The sequence below is a fragment of the Berghia stephanieae genome, chromosome 4, assembly GCF_034508935.2.
Source record: "Berghia stephanieae isolate SIO BIC M18660-M18661 chromosome 4, UCSD_Bste_1.3, whole genome shotgun sequence".
Classification (NCBI taxonomy): domain Eukaryota; kingdom Metazoa; phylum Mollusca; class Gastropoda; order Nudibranchia; family Aeolidiidae; genus Berghia; species Berghia stephanieae.
The window spans coordinates 44475132-44482631 of record NC_088363.1 but is presented as its reverse complement, the minus strand read 5'-3'; positions in this window follow the sequence as shown (position 1 = coordinate 44482631).

Below are 7500 nucleotides of genomic sequence, written 5' to 3'. Positions count from 1 at the left end.
TCAAAACGTATCATATTCTCCCAGTTGGCCATAAAGAACCATTAATTTCCATTTCATACAGTAGGGCCGCCTTATAGGCACTAACACTGTTAGGTACTTATTCACACTTGAGTCAAGTGGGCTAAAGTATTTATCACTTAGCCACCAAGATAATATACAATAATATGACGCTCCATATAATATTTGGTGAAAACTGGGCTACACCCATGCACCGTCCTGAAACGCCTCCAACCAAGCTCTTCACAATGTCGTATCCACCAGAATCCCAGCGACTTCCGGGCCCTGTTCGCACCGAATTTAATTCATTGGGCGACGCCCTAGGGTATTTCTGAAACCAGGAAGCCACATTTATAGGGAATGAGATTAGCGGAAGAGTAGCGTCCCTTGATTGGACGTCACCCAAAGTTTGTGACGTCACCGGCGGAAAAGTTATTAGAGAGAGAACGTCATGTTGGTTGTGCGCATGCGTCTCTCGTCCTCGCTTCCGGTGAAAGCGGCTTGAGACACTTCAAAACCAAATTGATGTTCTCTCTGTAAGGTGACGTCCAATCAAGGGACGCTACTCTTCCGCTAATCTCATTCCCTATAGGGTTCCTGAACCAAAATATTAATTAGCGTCCCAGTGTTGCCTCCTGCTACATGGAGTCCGAGAATCACTCTACCCTACAGGCTGACTTCCATTGCTCTCAACTTATAAAAAATCGGTAACTCTTTATACGAATAGAAAGTCCTGCTGTATTTAAATTTAAATTGAGCTTTAAAATGCGCTTTTATATAGCGCAATATCAACTAAATGTGCTCAAAGCGCTTTACAAGCGGTCCCTGGTCAACAGCAACATTTGAAATGTAGGACGGGACATGCAATTTTTCGGACAAAGACAACGCTGTTAACGGCCAGGTACTTATTTTACACCTGAGTATGGTGAGAGAATGTGAGTAAAGAGTCTTTTCCAAGGACTCAACTATGCGCCGAGCGAGGCTCGAACCCAGGCCCTTCCTATCTGAAAGCGAGTGTCATACCACTAGACCACATAGCTGCACTAAGATTGTCCCGTTTATTATGAACTGTTGGGAAAAGCTTTTTAACACCTACCATTTCAGTCATCTACTGTTTGAGAGGGACTCAAAACTTTAGAGTCCATCAGTGTTGAGTGGAATTAAATGTCACTCATTGCCTCAATGCGGTATAATTTCGGAATGAATCCGGTGCGGGAATTTTAATTTATAACCATAACTATCAAACTCGGGGTTAATTTATCTTTGCCACTATGAAGAATAAATGAAGAGCCTAGTGCTAAAAATACTTAAGTCACTGGAAGTTTATTTTTAAAAAATATGGAGGTTAAAATTTGGATTAGGCCATGTTATAGAAGTATACAAAAAATAAAATTGTGGTATTGAGATAGGGGACTTAGATTGTGTTTATCAAGAACAAAATTGGTGAGTGAACTAAGGTGGTTATGCTTTAAGTTTATCACTATCCAGCTATAGATCATGAAAATATGACTTCAGTGTTTTTTATTACTTGTGTCTTTAAATGTTATTTCTTGCACTGCTAAAGGACAACCCCAAACATTTCGAGAGGTTCGATTCATCCCGACATAATACCGTTTTGAGACGGTGGGTAACACATTCCTTTATCCCAAACTTTTCCATAAGAATAAAAGCTAAAGAAAAAAAAAACAACAAAGAAGCAAGCAAAAAGAAAAATCAATCAAAAAAAGCAAACATTACTATAAATGCGTGTCTAATTGATGGTTAGCTCGTTACTAACCATTAACCAATCAGATAATTTCCTGCCATTTACCCCGTTTCATCACCTTGACAATTTATTGCCTGTTGGAATATGTCTGAGATACCCTTCGTATACGTCAAACACACGTAGTTCATGCCCAGTTAGTGAGTATTTCTCACAATATTTTGATATGGGAAATGTATCCTAAAACCCGACAACACAATATGCGATGCATATTTTTCAATCATCTTTGTTAAAATTTTAAGTGATGCTCAGGATCCGTGGGCTGTTTAAGCACGCACTTGATGTGGCAATCGGTCTTTGATTCAATGTCAACGTATGACTTCAGGACCAAAATATACTTCATTTTAAATTTTCGAGTCAAAAATAAAACAACTTAAATATTTATCCGACTAATTTTAATAAAATCCACGATAACAGATATAATATCCAAAAGTTAATTGAAGAACTTAAGGCGCATACTATAAGATAATAGTTAAAAAGGCATCCATGTCAATAACTTGACACGCATAGCAAAAAGAGGTCACAGAGGAACCATCAATATATATATATATATATATATATATATATATATATATATATATATATATATATATATATATATATATCCATTGTCGCCATAAATTCTTTACTTTATATTTAGACATTTTTATGCATGCCACGTCTGTAAATGAATTTCCATTTTTTTGGTATGAAAAAAAGTATTATTATTATTATTATTATTATTATTATATATATTATTATTATTATTATTATTATTATTATTATTATTATTATTATTATTATTATTATTATTATTATTATTATTATTATATTATTATTATTATTAATTATTATTATTATTATTATTATTATTATGTAGAATAATCTCATTCAACGTTTGTGGACAAACACAACCCCCTGAGTATCGTGTGGCCTAAGCTAAACCACGTCCAAAAAGAACGGAACGTCACATAGCACGGGGTAACAGTACATATATAGTTATGACAGAAGAGACTATTCGTTGTAGCTTTGTGTCTCATTTATTATTTTATTCCCTTTGTTCGTGTCGGTTTCGACAAACATCAAAATTCTTTCATCAATTCTTATCACACTCTTCCACCTCCATATATTTGGAAATTAATTTGCAAACAAAGGATGTGTATGTAAAATTTTCCGTTTTACTTATCACCTGCTTTGAAAAACATCATAGAACGACAAATTGCAGACAGTAAAAACCATCGTATACTTCTGCAGCGCTGATCTAAAATTGAATACTCGGTGCGGACAGAGAAATGAAATATTAAGTGGCCATAACACTAAAACTGGGGATTTTGGTAGAGAGATAGGAGACTAGACGAAATAGACATGCGCGGCGGAAATAGACATTAAAAGTCACGTGATTTTTTGTGTCTGTCTGGGCACGGGTGGCTGGGTGATAATCGAGTCATTAAGAGTCGTAGTCGATATCGGTAACGGCACGGTAGACGTATGGAAGTACGGGGAAGAGCAGAGTGGATGATCTTGCATGAAATATCGTTTGATGTAAGTAGGGGGATGGGGTTAGCATGAGGGTAGGGGGTCACTGATTGATTGGATTAGGTTCAATCCTACTGATGTTTGGCGTTTAAATAAAATACTCACCATTTATGCATACCAGATCAATCATACCAACACATAAAACTGTGTATAACCTTTCACATATATAGGATGGATGACTGAGAGAATTGATCACCATATTATTGGCTGTCTGAAACCAATAACAAAGAAGAGCTGAATGACGTCATCTTCATTCATTCTACACTCACAACCAAGGGGGCTAAAAAAAACAACTTTCATTGGAAATACATGTTGTTGAGATCTCGTTTCTGTATTCATGCTTATTTTGTGTCGTGATTAACAAAAAAATAATTGTATGTAGCATTATTTGACTGCACCTCCAGTTGGACTTGTTCAGCTCATTCTTTGAATTCATCCCCTTCTCTCAGGACAGTCTCACAACCAATCATCTGCCTTGTTCAAAGGGTTATATGGACATGTCTGAAGTCTGAGATGTTCTCTAAGGCTTTTTTTAAAAATGAAATACTAGATGTTGCTTAGATTTCGTTGCTGTATTCATGCTTATATGTGTCGTGATTTTTTTATTTTTTTTTTTAATTTTATCTTGTTTATTTATTTTTAATGTAAAACGATTAACATAGATGTTTAGCGCTATATAAATTCATTATTTATTATTATTTATTATATTTCCTCATCGATACACCAACATATATTTTTATTGTGCATTAACACGGGTCAATATCCACTTAAAGTGGACAAAGCGACCCCGGCCAACAGCAACACTTAACGTGTAGGGCAAGACATGACAATTGTTAGGCGATATCACATCAAACCTCTCCTTACCACCTGCAGCAAAATGATTACATTTGTTACGACACAATATACATTTTTCTTATTCAGATTTATTTTGTACATCCCAAAGTGTGGAGAACGATCTTTGTTTAATTAATAAAAACATAACGTTGTTTTGTAGAGAGCTTGTTGAGTTTTCAAAATCTTGGTAAAAGGCTAGGTAAGCCTGCCATTTTGGGAAATTAATGACAATGATCGGTAAGGAGAGAGTTAAAAAAAAAAACAACAACAAAAAAAACAAAAAAAAAACAAACGAATGAATTCAACTAATACAAAGTGCTAGTGTATGATCTTTAAGTTGCTAAAACTTTGGAAGAAGAAATATTCGCATAGAAAGAGATATTAGATTCTGAAAAAAATTCTCCAAAATATGGCATTGAAGGGCGCAATGTGGTTAGAAATATACTCGTATTATATAACATGAAATTTATGAAGAACATTTCATTAGAATGATTGGATGAGAAAAACAATTTTAATGACGAGTCAATAAAAAAACAAAAAAAACAAAACAAAAAAAAACAAAAAAAAAAAAACACTGTAATATCAAAACATAACGACTAAATCGAAATAAACGAAAATAAACAAAACAAATCTCGGTGGGTGGGTGGGTGGATGGGTGGGTGGGTGGGGGTTGAGGAGAGAGAAAAAAAGAAACAAGAAAAAAAAAAAGCAAAAACAAAATAAAACAACAACCAATCCCATGTCTTGTGATTAAACCCGCCCACATTTCCATCGATCCAGTAACACGCTACTGAATAAAACGTTTGTCATTCGTCTGCTCTTGAGTGCCTATGTGTGTGTGCGTGTGTGTGTGTGTATGTGTGTGTGTGTGTATGTGTGTGCGTGTGTGTGTTTGTGTGTGTGTTGTGTGTGTATGTGTGTGTGTTTGTGTGTGTATGTGCTTAGTTTTGAAGTCAAGCCTTCGTATTGATTCAATCTGGCCAATTATTTCAATCACTCACCTCAGACTTCAGACTCGATGATCAGAGCAGGACAGCAGACAAGTTTTAAATGGAGGCCGACCGAACCGTGACTGTCTAATCACGTGACTGCTTTCAACCAATACAATGGTCAACGCTCTCAGATCATCCATTCTCATCTCGAGATGAACATTAAATTTTAAAAAGATAAAAAAAAAAATAATTAACGGTAGGGTCAAAGCATCGCAAAAAATAAAAAAATAAACATAAATAAATTTAAAAACGACAAAATTCCAGACAACAATGTAACAAAAACTAGCTGATAACAAAGTGTGGCGCAAATGAATCAGCGTAATGTCTCAAGCGATGTTAAGCGAGGTCAGTGACTTCTGACGTAAATCCCAGATTTGAGAATTTTTGAAAGTTTTTTTCGATTGATATATCATTATGAAAGACACGTTTTCTGGCCAATTTTTAAATATCTGTTTGTTTTGAAGCATAAAACAGCATGGTTTCTTAAACTTGACATTTATTAAAATGCCAAAATTCAGGCTATATTAACTTTATTATAAGTTTTTGACAACAGCTTCAACCCGACATGATAAGGCCCATAGCATTGTCCCATTTTTCTTTATGTTTTGTTTTGCTTACAAAGGCTTATCCTTTTTGCTTATCCTCGAAACGTCCATTATTCATATTCATAAGATTCCTTTTCATTCTCATCATTACCTTAGTATAATTTGGTATTATACGATCCTGGGCTTCCGGAAGTCCTTTATTATCGTTATTGTTAATTTTGCTTAAATGTTACTTTTTTGATAATATTAAAACTTATTCGGAGTCATCCAACAGTGCTAATTACACATCTCTCCACACAATGTTAACACGACAATCACACATAGTACGATAATATAATGTCATCGCTGTCCTCCCACCCACCCCATTGTATCTTCTGTGAATGAGATAAATTTCTGTAAGAACATTAAGACTTATCAATTTATCATGGTTAATCCTATAACGGCGGCGTTGGATTTTAATAATTATATCATAGATTATAGATTTTTTAAAAATTGAATTTCCTTTATTCATCTTCGGGACAATTCATTTTTTAGGGTCTACTCCTAATAAAGGCCAAGATCTCTCGGGCGTCAACCGCAGTGCAGCGCGACAAGGTGAGCAACAGTTGCTAAGTATATCTCTCAAAGAAAACAAATAGGGATGCTGACAGCGGGGACTCGAACCCGGGTCTCCATACGTTGAACGAAGAGCAATGTCTTATAATCATTCTTTTGGCATCTGGTTTATCCTGACGTAATATCCAGATCTGCCAATTTGAAAATTTAAAAAATTCGCAATTTTTAGAAGATAAAAATTGTAGTCGCTATAGTTAACTTTAAAAACCAAAAATGTACCCTCACGAGAATTAAATAACACTTCAAAATCCTTAAAATTATGAAGTCTGGCATCAATAAGTTTTAATGACTTAGATGATGCTTGCGAAGTTCTGAAATTGGAGCCAAAACTTCGTAATTCTACAAATTTTTTGTTATAGTAAGATCTGGAATAGCGTTCATAGGCGATGGGTCACTAATAAGATACGACGCCGTGTGGTGACGTCACAGGAATGGCGGACCAGCTGTCTAACTCGAATCGTATAATTTCATAGAAAATCTCATAATTAGTAGTAATTGGGGGTAGTCCCGATAGCTCCGTTGAGTGTAAAATAATAAAATCTAATATTTCACATTTCTTGTCATTTGATTTTACAATCATTCTTTGGCATCTGTTTGACATTACACCGTTTTGAGACGAGTGGTCACTAACGACGCGCCGGTTACAGCGAATGACATAATCAGTCGGATGGTAAAAACGTTTGAACTGAGAGATTACCAAGTTTAGTCAGAAGGTCAATTTTTTATCCAAAGTGAGTCATAAATGATTAAAACAATCCTTTTTGTACATCTTCGGGAAATATCAAAGGTTAATTTCACTTCTAAATAATTTTTTACAGCTAGTCAAATTGAAAAGTATGAAATTTGATAAAAGTTGCTGGATACCGTTCCCATACATCTGACTAGCTATAACTTCATGAAAAATCACTCGATTTACTTCAAATAAAGATTAAAATGCTCTGGTGAGCATATTCTTTCAGAAAATGCAAAAAGAGAAAATTCAAATCCAAAATGTTCACCTTCGACTGATTATGTCATGCACTGATAAAATATATGCAGGTCTGACATCTGAACGCAATTATGGGACTAGTTTAACATTGCTGTAATGGACAATATTTTACTTCATTAAATTTTTTTTTTTTTTGAGATTTCCATTACAACAATGCACCCGTAATGAATTAGGTTATCAGACCTGCAAATATGTGCACGTCGGTCACTAATAAGCTAAAACTTCTTGTAGATACGACACAGGAGTGATGGG